We start from the raw sequence: 16,352 nt of genomic DNA on the forward strand, positions 1-16,352 counted from the left end.
ATCACGTTCTCATCACACGCGAAAGGTCCCCAGTTTGAAACCGGGTGGAAACAGTGCTCTTTGACACAATCAGTAAGAACTGTATTCATAACAGAGAATACTTTCCTTCATAAATGCCGTAATTTGGAAATTCAAATACATGCAGTTAATATCAGTAAAATTTGGTTTAGTCCTTGCAAAAATCACATGCTGCAGTTTCTGTAGTGTAGTGGCTATCACGTTCGCTTAACACGCGGAAGGTCCCCGGTTCGAAACCGGGCAGAAACAGTGCTCTTTGACACATTCAGTAAGAACTTTATTTATAACAGAGAATAATAATATTTTGGAAATTCAAATACATGCAGTGAATATAAGTAAAATTTGGTTTAGTCCTTGCAAAAATCACATGCAGCAGTTTCTGTAGTGTAGTGGCTATCACGTTCGCTTAACACGCGAAAAGTCCCCGGTTCAAACAGTGGTCTTTGACACATTCAGTAAGAACTGTATTTATAACAGAGAATAATAATATTTTGGAAATTCAAATACATGCAGTGAATATTAGTAAAATTTGGTTAAGTCCTTGCAAAAATCACAGGCAGCAGTTTCTGAAGTGTAGTGGCTATCACGTTCGCTTAACATGCGAAAGGTCCCCGGTTCGAAACCGGGCGGAAACATTGCTCTTTGACAAATTCAGTAAGAACTGTATTTATAACAGAGAAAAATAGTGAAAGTGAAAGTGAAATTCAAATACATGCAGTGAATATCAGTAAAATTTGGTTTAGTCCTTGCAAAAATCACAGGCAGCAGTTTATGTGGTGTAGTGGCTATCACGTTCGCTTAACATGCGAAAGGTCCCCGGTTCGAAACCGGGCGGAAACAGTGCTCTTCGACACATCCAGTAAGAACTGTATTTTTAACAGAGAATAGTTGCTTTCATAAATGCCTTTTTTTGGAAATTCAAATACATGCAGTGAATATCAGTAAAATTTGGTTTAGTCCTTGCAAAAATCACATGCAGTAGTTTCTGTAGTGTAGTGGTTATCACGTTTGCTTCACAAGTGAAAAGTCCCCGGTTCGAAACCGGGCGGAGACAGTGCTCTTCGACACATCCAGTAAGAACTGTATTTATAACAGAGAATAGTTGCTTTCATAAATGCCTTATTGTGCAGTGAATATCAGTAAAATGTGGTTTAGTCCATGCAGAAATCACATGCAGCTGTTTCTGTAGTGTAGTATTTATCACATTCGCATCACACGTGAAAGGTTCCTGGTTCGAAACCGGGCGGAAACAGTGCTCTTTGACACATTCAGTAAGAACTGTATTTATAACAGATAATAATAATATTTTGGAGATTCAAATACATGCAGTTAATATCAGTAAAATTTGGTTTAGTCCTTGAAAAAATCACATGCAGTAGTTTCTGTAGTGTAGTGGTTATCACGTTCACTTAACACGCGAAAGGTCCCTGGTTCGAAACTGGGTGGAAACACTGCTCTTTGACAAATTCAGTAAGAACTGTATTTATAACAGAGAATAATAATATTGTGGAAATTCAAATACATGCAGTGAATATCAGTAAACTTTGGATTAGTCCTGGCAAAAAACACATGCAGCAGTGTCTGTAGTGTAGTAGTTATCACATTCGCATCACACGTGATAGGTTCCCGGTTCGAAACCGGGCGGAATCAGTGCTCTTTGACACATTCAGTAAGAACTGTATTTATAACAGATAATAATATTATTTTGGAGATTCAAATACATGCAGTGAATATCAGTAAAATTTGGTTTAGTCCTTGCAAAATTCACATGCAGTAGTTTCTGTAGTGTAGTGGTTATCACGTTCTCATCACACGCGAAAGGTCCCCAGTTTGAAACCGGGTGGAAACAGTGCTCTTTGACACATTCAGTAAGAACTGTATTCATAACAGAGAATACTTTCCTTCATAAATGCCGTAATTTGGAAATTCAAATACATGCAGTTAATATCAGTAAAATTTGGTTTAGTCCTTGCAAAAATCACATGCTGCAGTTTCTGTAGTGTAGTGGCTATCACGTTCGCTTAACACGCGGAAGGTCCCCGGTTCGAAACCGGGCAGAAACAGTGCTCTTTGACACATTCAGTAAGAACTTTATTTATAACAGAGAATAATAATATTTTGGAAATTCAAATACATGCAGTGAATATAAGTAAAATTTGGTTTAGTCCTTGCAAAAATCACATGCAGCAGTTTCTGTAGTGTAGTGGCTATCACGTTCGCTTAACACGCGAAAAGTCCCCGGTTCAAACAGTGGTCTTTGACACATTCAGTAAGAACTGTATTTATAACAGAGAATAATAATATTTTGGAAATTCAAATACATGCAGTGAATATTAGTAAAATTTGGTTAAGTCCTTGCAAAAATCACAGGCAGCAGTTTCTGTAGTGTAGTGGCTATCACATTCGCTTAACATGCGAAAGGTCCCCGGTTCGAAACCGGGCGGAAACATTGCTCTTTGACAAATTCAGTAAGAACTGTATTTATAACAGAGAAAAATAGTGAAAGTGAAAGTGAAATTCAAATACATGCAGTGAATATCAGTAAAATTTGGTTTAGTCCTTGCAAAAATCACAGGCAGCAGTTTATGTGGTGTAGTGGCTATCACGTTCGCTTAACATGCGAAAGGTCCCCGGTTCGAAACCGGGCGGAAACAGTGCTCTTCGACACATCCAGTAAGAACTGTATTTTTAACAGAGAATAGTTGCTTTCATAAATGCCTTTTTTTGGAAATTCAAATACATGCAGTGAATATCAGTAAAATTTGGTTTAGTCCTTGCAAAAATCACATGCAGTAGTTTCTGTAGTGTAGTGGTTATCACGTTTGCTTCACAAGTGAAAAGTCCCCGGTTCGAAACCGGGCGGAGACAGTGCTCTTCGACACATCCAGTAAGAACTGTATTTATAACAGAGAATAGTTGCTTTCATAAATGCCTTATTGTGCAGTGAATATCAGTAAAATTTGGTTTAGTCCTTGCAAAAATCACATGCAGCAGTTTCTGTATTGTGTGGCTATCACGTTCGCTTAACACGCGAAAGGTCCCAGGTTCGAAACCGGGCGGAAACAGTGCTCTTTGACACATTCAGTAAGAACTGTATTTATAACAGATAATAATAATATTTTGGAGATTCAAATACATGCAGTGAATATCAGTAAAATTTGGTTTAGTCCTTGCAAAATTCACATGCAGTAGTTTCTGTAGTGTAGTGGTAATCACGTTCTCATCACAAGCGAAAGGTCCCCGGTTTGAAACCGGGTGGAAACAGTGCTCTTTGACACATTCAGTAAGAACTGTATTCATAACAGAGAATACTTTCTTTCATAATTGCCGTAATTTGGAAATTCAAATACATGCAGTTAATATCAGTAAAATTTGGTTTAGTCCTTGCAAAAATCACATGCAGCAGTTTCTGTAGTGTAGAGGCTATCACGTTCGCTTAACACGCGGAAGGTCCCCGGTTCGAAACCGGGCGGAAACAGTGCTCTTTGACACATTCAGTAAGAACTGTATTTATAACAGAGAATAATAATATTTTGGAAATTCAAATACATGCAGTGAATATAAGTAAAATTTGGTTTAGTCCTTGCAAAAATCACATGCAGCAGTTTCTGTAGTGTAGTGGCTATCACGTTCGCTTAACACGCGAAAGGTCCCCGGTTCGAAACTGGGTTCAAACAGTGGTCTTTGACACATTCAGTAAGAACTGTATTTATAACAGAGAATAATAATATTTTGGAAATTCAAATACATGCAGTGAATATCAGTAAAATTTGGTTTAGTCCTTGCAAAAATCACATGCAGCGGTTTCTGTAGTGTCGTGGTTATCACGTTCGCATCACACGCGAAAGGTCCCCGTTTCGAAACCGGGCGGAAACAGTGCTCTTCGACACATCCAGTAAGAACTATATTTTTAACAGAGAATAGTTGCTTTCATAAATGCCTTATTGTGCAGTGAATATCAGTAAAATGTGGTTTAGTCCATGCAGAAATCACATGCAGCTGTTTCTGTAGTGTAGTATTTATCACATTCGCATCACACGTGAAAGGTTCCCGGTTCGAAACCGGGCGGAAACAGTGCTCTTTGACACATTCAGTAAGAACTGTATTTATAACAGATAATAATAATATTTTGGAGATTCAAATACATGCAGTTAATATCAGTAAAATTTGGTTTAGTCCTTGAAAAAATCACATGCAGTAGTTTCTGTAGTGTAGTGGTTATCACGTTCACTTAACACGCGAAAGGTCCCTGGTTCGAAACTGGGTGGAAACAATGCTCTTTGACAAATTCAGTAAGAACTGTATTTATAACAGAGAATAATAATATTGTGGAAATTCAAATACATGCAGTGAATATCAGTAAACTTTGGATTAGTCCTGGCAAAAAACACATGCAGCAGTGTCTGTAGTGTGGTAGTTATCACATTCGCATCACACGTGATAGGTTCCCGGTTCGAAACCGGGCGGAATCAGTGCTCTTTGACACATTCAGTAAGAACTGTATTTATAACAGATAATAATATTATTTTGGAGATTCAAATACATGCAGTGAATATCAGTAAAATTTGGTTTAGTCCTTGCAAAATTCACATGCAGTAGTTTCTGTAGTGTAGTGGTTATCACGTTCTCATCACACGCGAAAGGTCCCCAGTTTGAAACCGGGTGGAAACAGTGCTCTTTGACACATTCAGTAAGAACTGTATTCATAACAGAGAATACTTTCCTTCATAAATGCCGTAATTTGGAAATTCAAATACATGCAGTTAATATCAGTAAAATTTTGTTTAGTCCTTGCAAAAATCACATGCAGCAGTTTCTGTAGTGTAGTGGCTATCACGTTCGCTTAACACGCGGAAGGTCCCCGGTTCGAAACCGGGCAGAAACAGTGCTCTTTGACACATTCAGTAAGAACTGTATTTATAACAGAGAATAATAATATTTTGGAAATTCAAATACATGCAGTGAATATAAGTAAAATTTGATTTAGTCCTTGCAAAAATCACATGCAGCAGTTTCTGTAGTGTAGTGGCTATCACGTTCGCTTAACATGCGAAAGGTCCCCGGTTCAAACAGTGGTCTTTGACACATTCAGTAAGAACTGTATTTATAACAGAGAATAATAATATTTTGGAAATTCAAATACATGCAGTGAATATCAGTAAAATTTGTTTTTGTCCTTGCAAAAATCACATGCAGCGGTTTCTGTAGTGTCGTGGTTATCACGTTCGCATCACACGCGAAAGGTCCCCGTTTCGAAACAGGGCGGAAACAGTGCTCTTTGACATATTCAGTAAGAACTGTATTTATAACAGAGAATAATAATATTTTGGAAATTCAAATACATGCAGTGAATGTCAGTAAAATTTGGTTTAGTCCTTGCAAAAATCACAGGCAGCAGTTTCTGTAGTGTAGTGGCTATCACGTTCGCTTAACATGCGAAAGGTCCCCGGTTCGAAACCGGGCGGAAACATTGCTCTTTGAAACATTCAGTAAGAACTGTATTTATAACAGATAATAATAATATTTTGGAGATTCAAATACATGCAGTGAATATCAGTAAACTTTGGATTAGTCCTTGCAAAAAAGACATGCAGCAGTTTCTGTAGTGTAGTGGTTATCACATTCGCTTTACACGCGAAAGGTCCTCGGTTCGAAACCGGGCGGAAACAGTGCTCTTCGACACATCCAGTAAGAACTGTATTTTTAACAGAGAATAGTTGCTTTCATAAATGCCTTTTTTTGGAAATTCAAATACATGCAGTGAATATCAGTAAAATTTGGTTTAGTCCTTGCAAAAATCACATGCAGTAGTTTCTGTAGTGTAGTGGTTATCACGTTTGCTTCACAAGTGAAAAGTCCCCGGTTCGAAACCGGGCGGAGACAGTGCTCTTCGACACATCCAGTAAGAACTGTATTTATAACAGAGAATAGTTGCTTTCATAAATGCCTTATTGTGCAGTGAATATCAGTAAAATTTGGTTTAGTCCTTGCAAAAATCACATGCAGCAGTTTCTGTATTGTGTGGCTATCAGGTTCGCTTAACACGCGAAAGGTCCCAGGTTCGAAACCGGGCGGAGACACTGCTCTTTGACACATTCAGTAAGAACTGTATTTATAACAGAGAATACTTTCCTTCATAAATGCCGTAATTTGGAAATTCAAATACATGCAGTTAATATCAGTAAAATTTGGTTTAGTCCTTGCAAAATTCACATGCAGTAGTTTCTGTAGTGTAGTGGTTATCACGTTCTCATCACACGCGAAAGGTCCCCAGTTTGAAACCGGGTGGAAACAGTGCTCTTTGACACAATCAGTAAGAACTGTATTCATAACAGAGAATACTTTCCTTCATAAATGCCGTAATTTGGAAATTCAAATACATGCAGTTAATATCAGTAAAATTTGGTTTAGTCCTTGCAAAAATCACATGCAGCAGTTTCTGTAGTGTAGTGGCTATCACGTTCGCTTAACACGCGGAAGGTCCCCGGTTCGAAACCGGGCAGAAACAGTGCTCTTTGACACATTCAGTAAGAACTTTATTTATAACAGAGAATAATAATATTTTGGAAATTCAAATACATGCAGTGAATATAAGTAAAATTTGGTTTAGTCCTTGCAAAAATCACATGCAGCAGTTTCTGTAGTGTAGTGGCTATCACGTTCGCTTAACACGCGAAAAGTCCCCGGTTCAAACAGTGGTCTTTGACACAGTCAGTAAGAACTGTATTTATAACAGAGAATAATAATATTTTGGAAATTCAAATACATGCAGTGAATATCAGTAAAATTTGGTTTAGTCCTTGCAAAAATCACATGCAGCGGTTTCTGTAGTGTCGTGGTTATCACGTTCGCATCACACGCGAAAGGTCCCCGTTTCGAAACCGGGCGGAAACAGTGCTCTTTGACATATTCAGTAAGAACTGTATTTATAAGAGAGAATAATAATATTTTGGAAATTCAAATACATGCAGTGAATATCAGTAAAATTTGGTTTAGTCCTTGCAAAAATCACAGGCAGCAGTTTCTGTAGTGTAGTGCCTATCACGTTCGCTTAACACGCGGAAGGTCCCCGGTTCGAAACCGTGCAGAAACAGTGCTCTTTGACACATTCAGTAAGAACTGTATTTATAACAGAGAATAATAATATTTTGGAAATTCAAATACATGCAGTGAATATAAGTAAAATTTGGTTTAGTCCTTGCAAAAATCACATGCAGCAGTTTCTGTAGTGTAGTGGCTATCACGTTCGCTTAACACGCGAAAGGTCCCCGGTTCAAACAGTGGTCTTTGACACATTCAGTAAGAACTGTATTTATAACAGGGAATAATAATATTTTGGAAATTCAAATACATGCAGTGAATATCAGTAAAATTTGGTTTTGTCCTTGCAAAAATCACATGCAGCGGTTTCTGTAGTGTCGTGGTTATCACGTTCGCATCTCACGCGAAAGGTCCCCGTTTCGAAACAGGGCGGAAACAGTGCTCTTTGACATATTTAGTAAGAACTGTATTTATAACAGAGAATAATAATATTTTGGAAATTCAAATACATGCAGTGAATATCAGCAAAATTTGGTTTAGTCCTTGCAAAAATCACAGGCAGCAGTTTCTGTAGTGTAGTGGCTATCATGTTCGCTTAACATGCGAAAGGTCCCCGGTTCGAAACCGGGCGGAAACATTGCTCTTTGACACATTCAGTAAGAACTGTATTTATAACAGAGAAAAATAGTGAAAGTGAAAGTGAAATTCAAATACATGCAGTTAATATCAGTAAAAATTTGGTTTAGTCCTTGCAAAAATCACATTCAGCGGTTTCTGTAGTGTCGTGGTTATCACGTTCGCATCACACGTGAAAGGAAACCGGGCGGAAACAGTGCTCTTTGAAACATTCAGTAAGAACTGTATTTATAACAGATAATAATAATATTTTGGAGATTCAAATACATGCAGTGAATATCAGTAAACTTTGGATTAGTCCTTGCAAAAAATACATGCAGCAGTTTCTGTAGTGTAGTGGTTATCACATTCGCTTTACACGCGAAAGGTCCTCGGTTCGAAACCGGGCGGAAACAGTGCTCTTCGACACATCCAGTAAGAACTGTATTTTTAACAGAGAATAGTTGCTTTCATAAATGCCTTTTTTTGGAAATTCAAATACATGCAGTGAATATCAGTAAAATTTGGTTTAGTCCTTGCAAAAATCACATGCAGTAGTTTCTGTAGTGTAGTGGTTATCACGTTTGCTTCACAAGTGAAAAGTCCCCGGTTCGAAACCGGGCGGAGACAGTGCTCTTCGACACATCCAGTAAGAACTGTATTTATAACAGAGAATAGTTGCTTTCATAAATGCCTTATTGTGCAGTGAATATCAGTAAAATTTGGTTTAGTCCTTGCAAAAATCACATGCAGCAGTTTCTGTATTGTGTGGCTATCAGGTTCGCTTAACACGCGAAAAGTCCCAGGTTCGAAACCGGGCGGAAACAGTGCTCTTTGACACATTCAGTAAGAACTGTATTTATAACAGATAATAATAATATTTTGGAGATTCAAATACATGCAGTGAATATCAGTAAAATTTGGTTTAGTCCTTGCAAAATTCACATGCAGTAGTTTCTGTAGTGTAGTGGTTATCACGTTCTCATCACACGCGAAAGGTCCCCAGTTTGAAACCGGGTGGAAACAGTGCTCTTTGACACATTCAGTAAGAACTGTATTCATAACAGAGAATACTTTCCTTCATAAATGCCGTAATTTGGAAATTCAAATACATGCAGTTATTATCAGTAAAATTTGGTTTAGTCCTTGCAAAAATCACATGCTGCAGTTTCTGTAGTGTAGTGGCTATCACGTTCGCTTAACACGCGGAAGGTCCCCGGTTCGAAACCGGGCAGAAACAGTGCTCTTTGACACATTCAGTAGGAACTTTATTTATAACAGAGAATAATAATATTTTGGAAATTCAAATACATGCAGTGAATATAAGTAAAATTTGGTTTAGTCCTTGCAAAAATCACATGCAGCAGTTTCTGTAGTGTAGTGGCTATCACGTTCGCTAAACATGCGAAAGGTCCCCGGTTCGAAACCGGGCGGAAACATTGCTCTTTGACACATTCAGTAAGAACTGTATTTATAACAGAGAAAAATAGTGAAAGTGAAAGTGAAATTCAAATACATGCAGTGAATATCAGCAAAATTTGGTTTAGTCCTTGCAAAAATCACAGGCAGCAGTTTCTGTAGTGTAGTGGCTATCATGTTCGCTTAACATGCGAAAGGTCCCCGGTTCGAAACCGGGCGGAAACATTGCTCTTTGACACATTCAGTAAGAACTGTATTTATAACAGAGAAAAATAGTGAAAGTGAAAGTGAAATTCAAATACATGCAGTTAATATCAGTAAAAATTTGGTTTAGTCCTTGCAAAAATCACATTCAGCGGTTTCTGTAGTGTCGTGGTTATCACGTTCGCATCACACGTGAAAGGAAACCGGGCGGAAACAGTGCTCTTTGAAACATTCAGTAAGAACTGTATTTATAACAGATAATAATAATATTTTGGAGATTCAAATACATGCAGTGAATATCAGTAAACTTTGGATTAGTCCTTGCAAAAAATACATGCAGCAGTTTCTGTAGTGTAGTGGTTATCACATTCGCTTTACACGCGAAAGGTCCTCGGTTCGAAACCGGGCGGAAACAGTGCTCTTCGACACATCCAGTAAGAACTGTATTTTTAACAGAGAATAGTTGCTTTCATAAATGCCTTTTTTTGGAAATTCAAATACATGCAGTGAATATCAGTAAAATTTGGTTTAGTCCTTGCAAAAATCACATGCAGTAGTTTCTGTAGTGTAGTGGTTATCACGTTTGCTTCACAAGTGAAAAGTCCCCGGTTCGAAACCGGGCGGAGACAGTGCTCTTCGACACATCCAGTAAGAACTGTATTTATAACAGAGAATAGTTGCTTTCATAAATGCCTTATTGTGCAGTGAATATCAGTAAAATTTGGTTTAGTCCTTGCAAAAATCACATGCAGCAGTTTCTGTATTGTGTGGCTATCAGGTTCGCTTAACACGCGAAAGGTCCCAGGTTCGAAACCGGGCGGAAACAGTGCTCTTTGACACATTCAGTAAGAACTGTATTTATAACAGATAATAATAATATTTTGGAGATTCAAATACATGCAGTGAATATCAGTAAAATTTGGTTTAGTCCTTGCAAAATTCACATGCAGTAGTTTCTGTAGTGTAGTGGTTATCACGTTCTCATCACAAGCGAAAGGTCCCCAGTTTGAAACCGGGTGGAAACAGTGCTCTTTGACACATTCAGTAAGAACTGTATTCATAACAGAGAATACTTTCCTTCATAAATGCCGTAATTTGGAAATTCAAATACATGCAGTTAATATCAGTAAAATTTGGTTTAGTCCTTGCAAAAATCACATGCTGCAGTTTCTGTAGTGTAGTGGCTATCACGTTCGCTTAACACGCGGAAGGTCCCCGGTTCGAAACCGGGCAGAAACAGTGCTCTTTGACACATTCAGTAGGAACTTTATTTATAACAGAGAATAATAATATTTTGGAAATTCAAATACATGCAGTGAATATAAGTAAAATTTGGTTTAGTCCTTGCAAAAATCACATGCAGCAGTTTCTGTAGTGTAGTGGCTATCACGTTCGCTAAACATGCGAAAGGTCCCCGGTTCGAAACCGGGCGGAAACATTGCTCTTTGACACATTCAGTAAGAACTGTATTTATAACAGAGAAAAATAGTGAAAGTGAAAGTGAAATTCAAATACATGCAGTTAATATCAGTAAAAATTTGGTTTAGTCCTTGCAAAAATCACATTCAGCGGTTTCTGTAGTGTCGTGGTTATCACGTTCGCATCACACGTGAAAGGTACCCGGTTCGAAACCGGGCGGAAACAGTGCTCTTTGAAACATTCAGTAAGAACTGTATTTATAACAGATAATAATAATATTTTGGAGATTCAAATACATGCAGTGAATATCAGTAAAATTTGGTTTAGTCCTTGCAAATAATACATGCAGCAGTTTCTGTAGTGTAGTGGTTATCACATTTGCTTTACACGCGAAAGGTCCTCGGTTCGAAACCGGGCGGAAACAGTGCTCTTCGACACATCCAGTAAGAACTGTATTTTTAACAGAGAATAGTTGCTTTCATAAATGCCTTTTTTTGGAAATTCAAATACATGCAGTGAATATCAGTAAAATTTGGTTTAGTCCTTGCAAAAATCACATGCAGCAGTTTCTGTATTGTGTGGCTATCAGGTTCGCTTAACACGCGAAAGGTCCCAGGTTCGAAACCGGGCGGAAACAGTGCTCTTTGACACATTCAGTAAGAACTGTATTTATAACAGAGAATAATAATATTTTGGAAATTCAAATACATGCAGTGAATATAAGTAAAATTTGGTTTAGTCCTTGCAAAAATCACATGCAGCAGTTTCTGTAGTGTAGTGGCTATCACGTTCGCTTAACACGCGAAAAGTCCCCGGTTCAAACAGTGGTCTTTGACACATTCAGTAAGAACTGTATTTATAACAGAGAATAATAATATTTTGGAAATTCAAATACATGCAGTGAATATCAGTAAAATTTGGTTTAGTCCTTGCAAAAATCACATGCAGCGGTTTCTGTAGTGTCGTGGTTATCACGTTCGCATCACACGCGAAAGGTCCCCGTTTCGAAACCGGGCGGAAACAGTGCTCTTTGACATATTCAGTAAGAACTGTATTTATAAGAGAGAATAATAATATTTTGGAAATTCAAATACATGCAGTGAATATCAGTAAAATTTGGTTTAGTCCTTGCAAAAATCACATGCAGTAGTTTCTGTAGTGTAGTGGTTATCACGTTTGCTTCACAAGTGAAAAGTCCCCGGTTCGAAACCGGGCGGAGACAGTGCTCTTCGACACATCCAGTAAGAACTCTCTTTATAACAAAGAATAGTTGCTTTCATAAATGCCTTATTGTGCAGTGAATATCAGTAAAATTTGGTTTAGTCTTTGCAAAAATCACATGCAGCAGTTTCTGTATTGTGTGGCTATCAGGTTCGCTTAACACGCGAAAGGTCCCAGGTTCGAAACCGGGCGGAAACAGTGCTCTTTGACACATTCAGTAAGAACTGTATTTATAACAGATAATAATAATATTTTGGAGATTGAAATACATGCAGTGAATATCAGTAAAATTTGGTTTAGTCCTTGCAAAATTCACATGCAGTAGTTTCTGTAGTGTAGTGGTAATCACGTTCTCATCACAAGCGAAAGGTCCCCGGTTTGAAACCGGGTGGAAACAGTGCTCTTTGACACATTCAGTAAGAACTGTATTCATAACAGAGAATACTTTCTTTCATAAATGCCGTAATTTGGAAATTCAAATACATGCAGTTAATATCAGTAAAATTTGGTTGAGTCCTTGCAAAAATCACATGCAGCAGTTTCTGTAGTGTAGTGGCTATCACGTTCGCTTAACACGCGGAAGGTCCCCGGTTCGAAACCGGGCGGAAACAGTGCTCTTTGACACATTCAGTAAGAACTGTATTCATAACAGAGAATACTTTCCTTCATAAATGCCTTTTTTTGGAAATTCAAATACATGCAGTGAATATCAGTAAAATTTGGTTTAGTCCTTGCAAAAATCACATGCAGCAGTTTCTGTAGTGTAGTGGTTATCACGTTCGCTTAACACGCGAAAGGTCCCCGGTTCGAAACCGGGTTCAAACAGTGGTTTTTGACACATTCAGTAAGAACTGTATTTATAACAGAGAATAATAATATTTTGGAAATTCAAATACATGCAGTGAATATCAGTAAAATTTGGTTTAGTCCTTGCAAAAATCACAGGCAGCAGTTTCTGTAGTGTAGTGGCTATCACGTTCGCTTAACATGCGATAGGTCCCCGGTTCGAAACCGGGCGGAAACATTGCTCTTTGACACATTCAGTAAGAACTGTATTTATAACAGAGAAAAATAATATTTTGGAAATTCAAATATATGCAGTGAATATCAGTAAACTTTGGATTAGTCCTTGCAAAAAACACATGCAGCAGTTTCTGTAGTGTAGTGGTTATCACATTAGCTTTGCACGCGACAGGTCCTCGGTTCGAAACCGGGCGTAGACAGTGCTCTTCGACACATCCAGTAAGAACTGTATTTTTAACAGAGAATAGTTGCTTTCATAAATGACTTTTTTTGGAAATTCAAATGCATGCAGTGAATATCAGTAAAATTTGGTTTAGTCCTTGCAAAAATCACATGCAGTAGTTTCTGTAGTGTAGTGGTTATCACGTTAGCTTCACACGCGAAAAGTCCCCGGTTCGAAACCGGGCGTAGACAGTGCTCTTCGACACATCCAGTAAGAACTGTATTTATAACAGAGAATAGTTGCTTTCATAAATGCCTTATTGTGCAGTGAATATTAGTAAAATGTGGTTTAGTCCTTGCAGAAATCACATGCAGCTGTTTCTGTAGTGTAGTAGTTATCACATTCGCATCACACGTGAAAGGTTCCCGGTTTGAAACCGGGCGGAAACAGTGCTCTTTGACACATTCAGTAAGAACTGTATTTATAACAGATAATAATAATATTTTGGAGATTCAAATACATGCAGTGAATATCAATAAAATTTGGTTTAGTCCTTGAAAAAATCACTTGCAGTAGTTTCTGTAGTGTAGTGGCTATCACGTTCGCTTAACACGCGAAAGGTCCCCGGTTCGAAACCGGGTTCAAACAGTGGTCTTTGAAACATTCAGTAAGAACTGTATTTATAACAGATAATAATAATATTTTGGATTTTCAAATACATGCAGTGAATATCAGTAAACTTTGGATTAGTCCTTGCAAAAAATACATGCAGCAGTTTCTGTAGTGTAGTGGTTATCACATTCGCTTTACACGCGAAAGGTCCTCGGTTCGAAACCGGGCGGAAACAGTGCTCTTCGACACATCCAGTAAGAACTGTGTTTTTAACAGAGAATAGTTGCTTTCATAAATGCCTTTTTTTGGAAATTCAAATACATGCAGTGAATATCAGTAAAATTTGGTTTAGTCCTTGCAAAAATCACATGCAGTAGTTTCTGTAGTGTAGTGGTTATCACGTTTGCTTCACAAGTGAAAAGTCCCCGGTTCGAAACCGGGCGGAGACAGTGCTCTTCGACACATCCAGTAAGAACTGTCTTTATAACAGAGAATAGTTGCTTTCATAAATGCCTTATTGTGCAGTGAATATCAGTAAAATTTGGTTTAGTCTTTGCAAAAATCACATGCAGCAGTTTCTGTATTGTGTGGCTATCAGGTTCGCTTAACACGCGAAAGGTCCCAGGTTCGAAACCGGGCGGAAACAGTGCTCTTTGACACATTCAGTAAGAACTGCATTTATAACAGATAATAATAATATTTTGGAGATTCAAATACATGCAGTGAATATCAGTAAAATTTGGTTTAGTCCTTGCAAAATTCACATGCAGTAGTTTCTGTAGTGTAGTGGTAATCACGTTCTCATCACAAGCGAAAGGTCCCCGGTTTGAAACCGGGTGGAAACAGTGCTCTTTGACACATTCAGTAAGAACTGTATTCATAACAGAGAATACTTTCTTTCATAAATGCCGTAATTTGGAAATTCAAATACATGCAGTTAATATCAGTAAAATTTGGTTGAGTCCTTGCAAAAATCACATGCAGCAGTTTCTGTAGTGTAGTGGCTATCACGTTCGCTTAACACGCGGAAGGTCCCCGGTTCGAAACCGGGCGGAAACAGTGCTCTTTGACACATTCAGTAAGAACTGTATTTATAACAGAGAATAATAATATTTTGGAAATTCAAATACATGCAGTGAATATAAGTAAAATTTGGTTTAGTCCTTGCAAAAATCACATGCAGCAGTTTCTGTAGTGTAGTGGTTATCACGTTCGCTTAACACGCGAAAGGTCCCCGGTTCGAAACCGGGGTCAAACAGTGGTCTTTGACACATTCAGTAAGAACTGTATTTATAACAGAGAATAATAATATTTTGGAAATTCAAATACATGCAGTGAATATCAGTAAAATTTGGTTTAGTCCTTGCAAAAATCACATGCAGCGGTTTCTGTAGTGTCGTGGTTATCACGTTCGCATCACACGCGAAAGGTCCCCGTTTCGAAACCGGGCGGAAACAGTGCTCTTTGACATATTCAGTAAGAACTGTATTTATAACAGAGAATAATAATATTTTGGAAATTCAAATACATGCAGTGAATATCAGTAAAATTTGGTTTAGTCCTTGCAAAAATCACAGGCAGCAGTTTCTGTAGTGTAGTGGCTATCACGTTCGCTTAACATGCGATAGGTCGCCGGTTCGAAACCGGGCGGAAACAGTGCACTTTGACACATTCAGTAAGAACTGTATTTATAACAGAGAAAGATAATATTTTGGAAATTCAAATATATGCAGTGAATATCAGTAAACTTTGGATTAGTCCTTGCAAAAAACACATGCAGCAGTTTCTGTAGTGTAGTGGTTATCACATTAGCTTTGCACGCGACAGGTCCTCGGTTCGAAACCGGGCGTAGACAGTGCTCTTCGACACATCCAGTAAGAACTGTATTTTTAACAGAGAATAGTTGCTTTCATAAATGACTTTTTTTGGAAATTCAAATGCATGCAGTGAATATCAGTAAAATTTGGTTTAGTCCTTGCAAAAATCACATGCAGTAGTTTCTGTAGTGTAGTGGTTATCACGTTAGCTTCACACGCGAAAAGTCCCCGGTTCGAAACCGGGCGTAGACAGTGCTCTTCGACACATCCAGTAAGAACTGTATTTATAACAGAGAATAGTTGCTTTCATAAATGCCTTATTGTGCAGTGAATATTAGTAAAATGTGGTTTAGTCCTTGCAGAAATCACATGCAGCTGTTTCTGTAGTGTAGTAGTTATCACATTCGCATCACACGTGAAAGGTTCCCGGTTTGAAACCGGGCGGAAACAGTGCTCTTTGACACATTCAGTAAGAACTGTATTTATAACAGATAATAATAATATTTTGGAGATTCAAATACATGCAGTGAATATCAATAAAATTTGGTTTAGTCCTTGAAAAAATCACATGCAGTAGTTTCTGTAGTGTAGTGGCTATCACGTTCGCTTAACACGCGAAAGGTCCCCGGTTCGAAACCGGGTTCAAACAGTGGTCTTTGACACATTCAGTAAGAACTGTATTTATAACAGAGAATAATAATATTTTGGAAATTCAAATACATGCAGTGAATATCAGTAAAATTTGGTTTAGTCCTTGCAAAAATCACATGCAGCGGTTTCTGTAGTGTCGTGGTTATCAC

At 38.0% G+C, this 16,352-nt stretch overlaps 37 non-coding genes across 37 annotated transcripts; all 37 read left to right on the forward strand.

Annotated features, from left to right (window-relative positions):
- The first annotated feature begins 194 nt into the window (after positions 1–194).
- On the forward strand, positions 195–267 carry trnav-aac (transfer RNA valine (anticodon AAC)). Its single transcript has one exon. It is a non-coding gene; the product is annotated as a tRNA-Val (tRNA).
- A 313-nt stretch (positions 268–580) lies between these two features.
- Positions 581–653, forward strand: trnav-aac (transfer RNA valine (anticodon AAC)). Its single transcript has one exon. It is a non-coding gene; the product is annotated as a tRNA-Val (tRNA).
- Positions 654–785: 132 nt separating this feature from the next.
- Positions 786–858, forward strand: trnav-aac (transfer RNA valine (anticodon AAC)). The gene has a single exon. It is a non-coding gene; the product is annotated as a tRNA-Val (tRNA).
- A 141-nt stretch (positions 859–999) lies between these two features.
- Positions 1,000–1,072, forward strand: trnav-cac (transfer RNA valine (anticodon CAC)). Its single transcript has one exon. It is a non-coding gene; the product is annotated as a tRNA-Val (tRNA).
- A 324-nt stretch (positions 1,073–1,396) lies between these two features.
- Positions 1,397–1,469, forward strand: trnav-aac (transfer RNA valine (anticodon AAC)). Its single transcript has one exon. It is a non-coding gene; the product is annotated as a tRNA-Val (tRNA).
- A 539-nt stretch (positions 1,470–2,008) lies between these two features.
- Positions 2,009–2,081, forward strand: trnav-aac (transfer RNA valine (anticodon AAC)). Its single transcript has one exon. It is a non-coding gene; the product is annotated as a tRNA-Val (tRNA).
- Positions 2,082–2,394: 313 nt separating this feature from the next.
- Positions 2,395–2,467, forward strand: trnav-aac (transfer RNA valine (anticodon AAC)). Its single transcript has one exon. It is a non-coding gene; the product is annotated as a tRNA-Val (tRNA).
- A 132-nt stretch (positions 2,468–2,599) lies between these two features.
- Positions 2,600–2,672, forward strand: trnav-aac (transfer RNA valine (anticodon AAC)). Its single transcript has one exon. It is a non-coding gene; the product is annotated as a tRNA-Val (tRNA).
- Positions 2,673–2,813: 141 nt separating this feature from the next.
- trnav-cac (transfer RNA valine (anticodon CAC)) lies at positions 2,814–2,886 on the forward strand. Its single transcript has one exon. It is a non-coding gene; the product is annotated as a tRNA-Val (tRNA).
- Positions 2,887–3,423: 537 nt separating this feature from the next.
- Positions 3,424–3,496, forward strand: trnav-aac (transfer RNA valine (anticodon AAC)). Its single transcript has one exon. It is a non-coding gene; the product is annotated as a tRNA-Val (tRNA).
- A 722-nt stretch (positions 3,497–4,218) lies between these two features.
- Positions 4,219–4,291, forward strand: trnav-aac (transfer RNA valine (anticodon AAC)). The gene has a single exon. It is a non-coding gene; the product is annotated as a tRNA-Val (tRNA).
- Positions 4,292–4,830: 539 nt separating this feature from the next.
- trnav-aac (transfer RNA valine (anticodon AAC)) lies at positions 4,831–4,903 on the forward strand. The gene has a single exon. It is a non-coding gene; the product is annotated as a tRNA-Val (tRNA).
- A 512-nt stretch (positions 4,904–5,415) lies between these two features.
- Positions 5,416–5,488, forward strand: trnav-aac (transfer RNA valine (anticodon AAC)). The gene has a single exon. It is a non-coding gene; the product is annotated as a tRNA-Val (tRNA).
- A 126-nt stretch (positions 5,489–5,614) lies between these two features.
- Positions 5,615–5,687, forward strand: trnav-uac (transfer RNA valine (anticodon UAC)). Its single transcript has one exon. It is a non-coding gene; the product is annotated as a tRNA-Val (tRNA).
- Positions 5,688–5,828: 141 nt separating this feature from the next.
- trnav-cac (transfer RNA valine (anticodon CAC)) lies at positions 5,829–5,901 on the forward strand. The gene has a single exon. It is a non-coding gene; the product is annotated as a tRNA-Val (tRNA).
- A 552-nt stretch (positions 5,902–6,453) lies between these two features.
- On the forward strand, positions 6,454–6,526 carry trnav-aac (transfer RNA valine (anticodon AAC)). The gene has a single exon. It is a non-coding gene; the product is annotated as a tRNA-Val (tRNA).
- A 1,097-nt stretch (positions 6,527–7,623) lies between these two features.
- trnav-aac (transfer RNA valine (anticodon AAC)) lies at positions 7,624–7,696 on the forward strand. The gene has a single exon. It is a non-coding gene; the product is annotated as a tRNA-Val (tRNA).
- Positions 7,697–8,017: 321 nt separating this feature from the next.
- Positions 8,018–8,090, forward strand: trnav-uac (transfer RNA valine (anticodon UAC)). Its single transcript has one exon. It is a non-coding gene; the product is annotated as a tRNA-Val (tRNA).
- Positions 8,091–8,231: 141 nt separating this feature from the next.
- Positions 8,232–8,304, forward strand: trnav-cac (transfer RNA valine (anticodon CAC)). Its single transcript has one exon. It is a non-coding gene; the product is annotated as a tRNA-Val (tRNA).
- Positions 8,305–8,841: 537 nt separating this feature from the next.
- Positions 8,842–8,914, forward strand: trnav-aac (transfer RNA valine (anticodon AAC)). Its single transcript has one exon. It is a non-coding gene; the product is annotated as a tRNA-Val (tRNA).
- Positions 8,915–9,040: 126 nt separating this feature from the next.
- trnav-aac (transfer RNA valine (anticodon AAC)) lies at positions 9,041–9,113 on the forward strand. The gene has a single exon. It is a non-coding gene; the product is annotated as a tRNA-Val (tRNA).
- Positions 9,114–9,245: 132 nt separating this feature from the next.
- On the forward strand, positions 9,246–9,318 carry trnav-aac (transfer RNA valine (anticodon AAC)). The gene has a single exon. It is a non-coding gene; the product is annotated as a tRNA-Val (tRNA).
- Positions 9,319–9,639: 321 nt separating this feature from the next.
- On the forward strand, positions 9,640–9,712 carry trnav-uac (transfer RNA valine (anticodon UAC)). The gene has a single exon. It is a non-coding gene; the product is annotated as a tRNA-Val (tRNA).
- Positions 9,713–9,853: 141 nt separating this feature from the next.
- Positions 9,854–9,926, forward strand: trnav-cac (transfer RNA valine (anticodon CAC)). Its single transcript has one exon. It is a non-coding gene; the product is annotated as a tRNA-Val (tRNA).
- Positions 9,927–10,463: 537 nt separating this feature from the next.
- On the forward strand, positions 10,464–10,536 carry trnav-aac (transfer RNA valine (anticodon AAC)). Its single transcript has one exon. It is a non-coding gene; the product is annotated as a tRNA-Val (tRNA).
- A 126-nt stretch (positions 10,537–10,662) lies between these two features.
- trnav-aac (transfer RNA valine (anticodon AAC)) lies at positions 10,663–10,735 on the forward strand. The gene has a single exon. It is a non-coding gene; the product is annotated as a tRNA-Val (tRNA).
- A 332-nt stretch (positions 10,736–11,067) lies between these two features.
- On the forward strand, positions 11,068–11,140 carry trnav-uac (transfer RNA valine (anticodon UAC)). The gene has a single exon. It is a non-coding gene; the product is annotated as a tRNA-Val (tRNA).
- A 725-nt stretch (positions 11,141–11,865) lies between these two features.
- Positions 11,866–11,938, forward strand: trnav-cac (transfer RNA valine (anticodon CAC)). Its single transcript has one exon. It is a non-coding gene; the product is annotated as a tRNA-Val (tRNA).
- Positions 11,939–12,475: 537 nt separating this feature from the next.
- Positions 12,476–12,548, forward strand: trnav-aac (transfer RNA valine (anticodon AAC)). The gene has a single exon. It is a non-coding gene; the product is annotated as a tRNA-Val (tRNA).
- A 141-nt stretch (positions 12,549–12,689) lies between these two features.
- trnav-aac (transfer RNA valine (anticodon AAC)) lies at positions 12,690–12,762 on the forward strand. Its single transcript has one exon. It is a non-coding gene; the product is annotated as a tRNA-Val (tRNA).
- Positions 12,763–12,888: 126 nt separating this feature from the next.
- trnav-aac (transfer RNA valine (anticodon AAC)) lies at positions 12,889–12,961 on the forward strand. The gene has a single exon. It is a non-coding gene; the product is annotated as a tRNA-Val (tRNA).
- Positions 12,962–13,698: 737 nt separating this feature from the next.
- Positions 13,699–13,771, forward strand: trnav-aac (transfer RNA valine (anticodon AAC)). The gene has a single exon. It is a non-coding gene; the product is annotated as a tRNA-Val (tRNA).
- A 126-nt stretch (positions 13,772–13,897) lies between these two features.
- Positions 13,898–13,970, forward strand: trnav-uac (transfer RNA valine (anticodon UAC)). The gene has a single exon. It is a non-coding gene; the product is annotated as a tRNA-Val (tRNA).
- Positions 13,971–14,111: 141 nt separating this feature from the next.
- Positions 14,112–14,184, forward strand: trnav-cac (transfer RNA valine (anticodon CAC)). The gene has a single exon. It is a non-coding gene; the product is annotated as a tRNA-Val (tRNA).
- A 537-nt stretch (positions 14,185–14,721) lies between these two features.
- Positions 14,722–14,794, forward strand: trnav-aac (transfer RNA valine (anticodon AAC)). The gene has a single exon. It is a non-coding gene; the product is annotated as a tRNA-Val (tRNA).
- Positions 14,795–14,920: 126 nt separating this feature from the next.
- trnav-aac (transfer RNA valine (anticodon AAC)) lies at positions 14,921–14,993 on the forward strand. Its single transcript has one exon. It is a non-coding gene; the product is annotated as a tRNA-Val (tRNA).
- A 1,135-nt stretch (positions 14,994–16,128) lies between these two features.
- trnav-aac (transfer RNA valine (anticodon AAC)) lies at positions 16,129–16,201 on the forward strand. The gene has a single exon. It is a non-coding gene; the product is annotated as a tRNA-Val (tRNA).
- The last annotated feature ends 151 nt before the right edge of the window (positions 16,202–16,352 follow it).

The sequence above is a fragment of the Salvelinus fontinalis genome, chromosome 37 (genome assembly GCF_029448725.1).
Source record: "Salvelinus fontinalis isolate EN_2023a chromosome 37, ASM2944872v1, whole genome shotgun sequence".
Lineage (NCBI taxonomy): Eukaryota > Metazoa > Chordata > Actinopteri > Salmoniformes > Salmonidae > Salvelinus > Salvelinus fontinalis.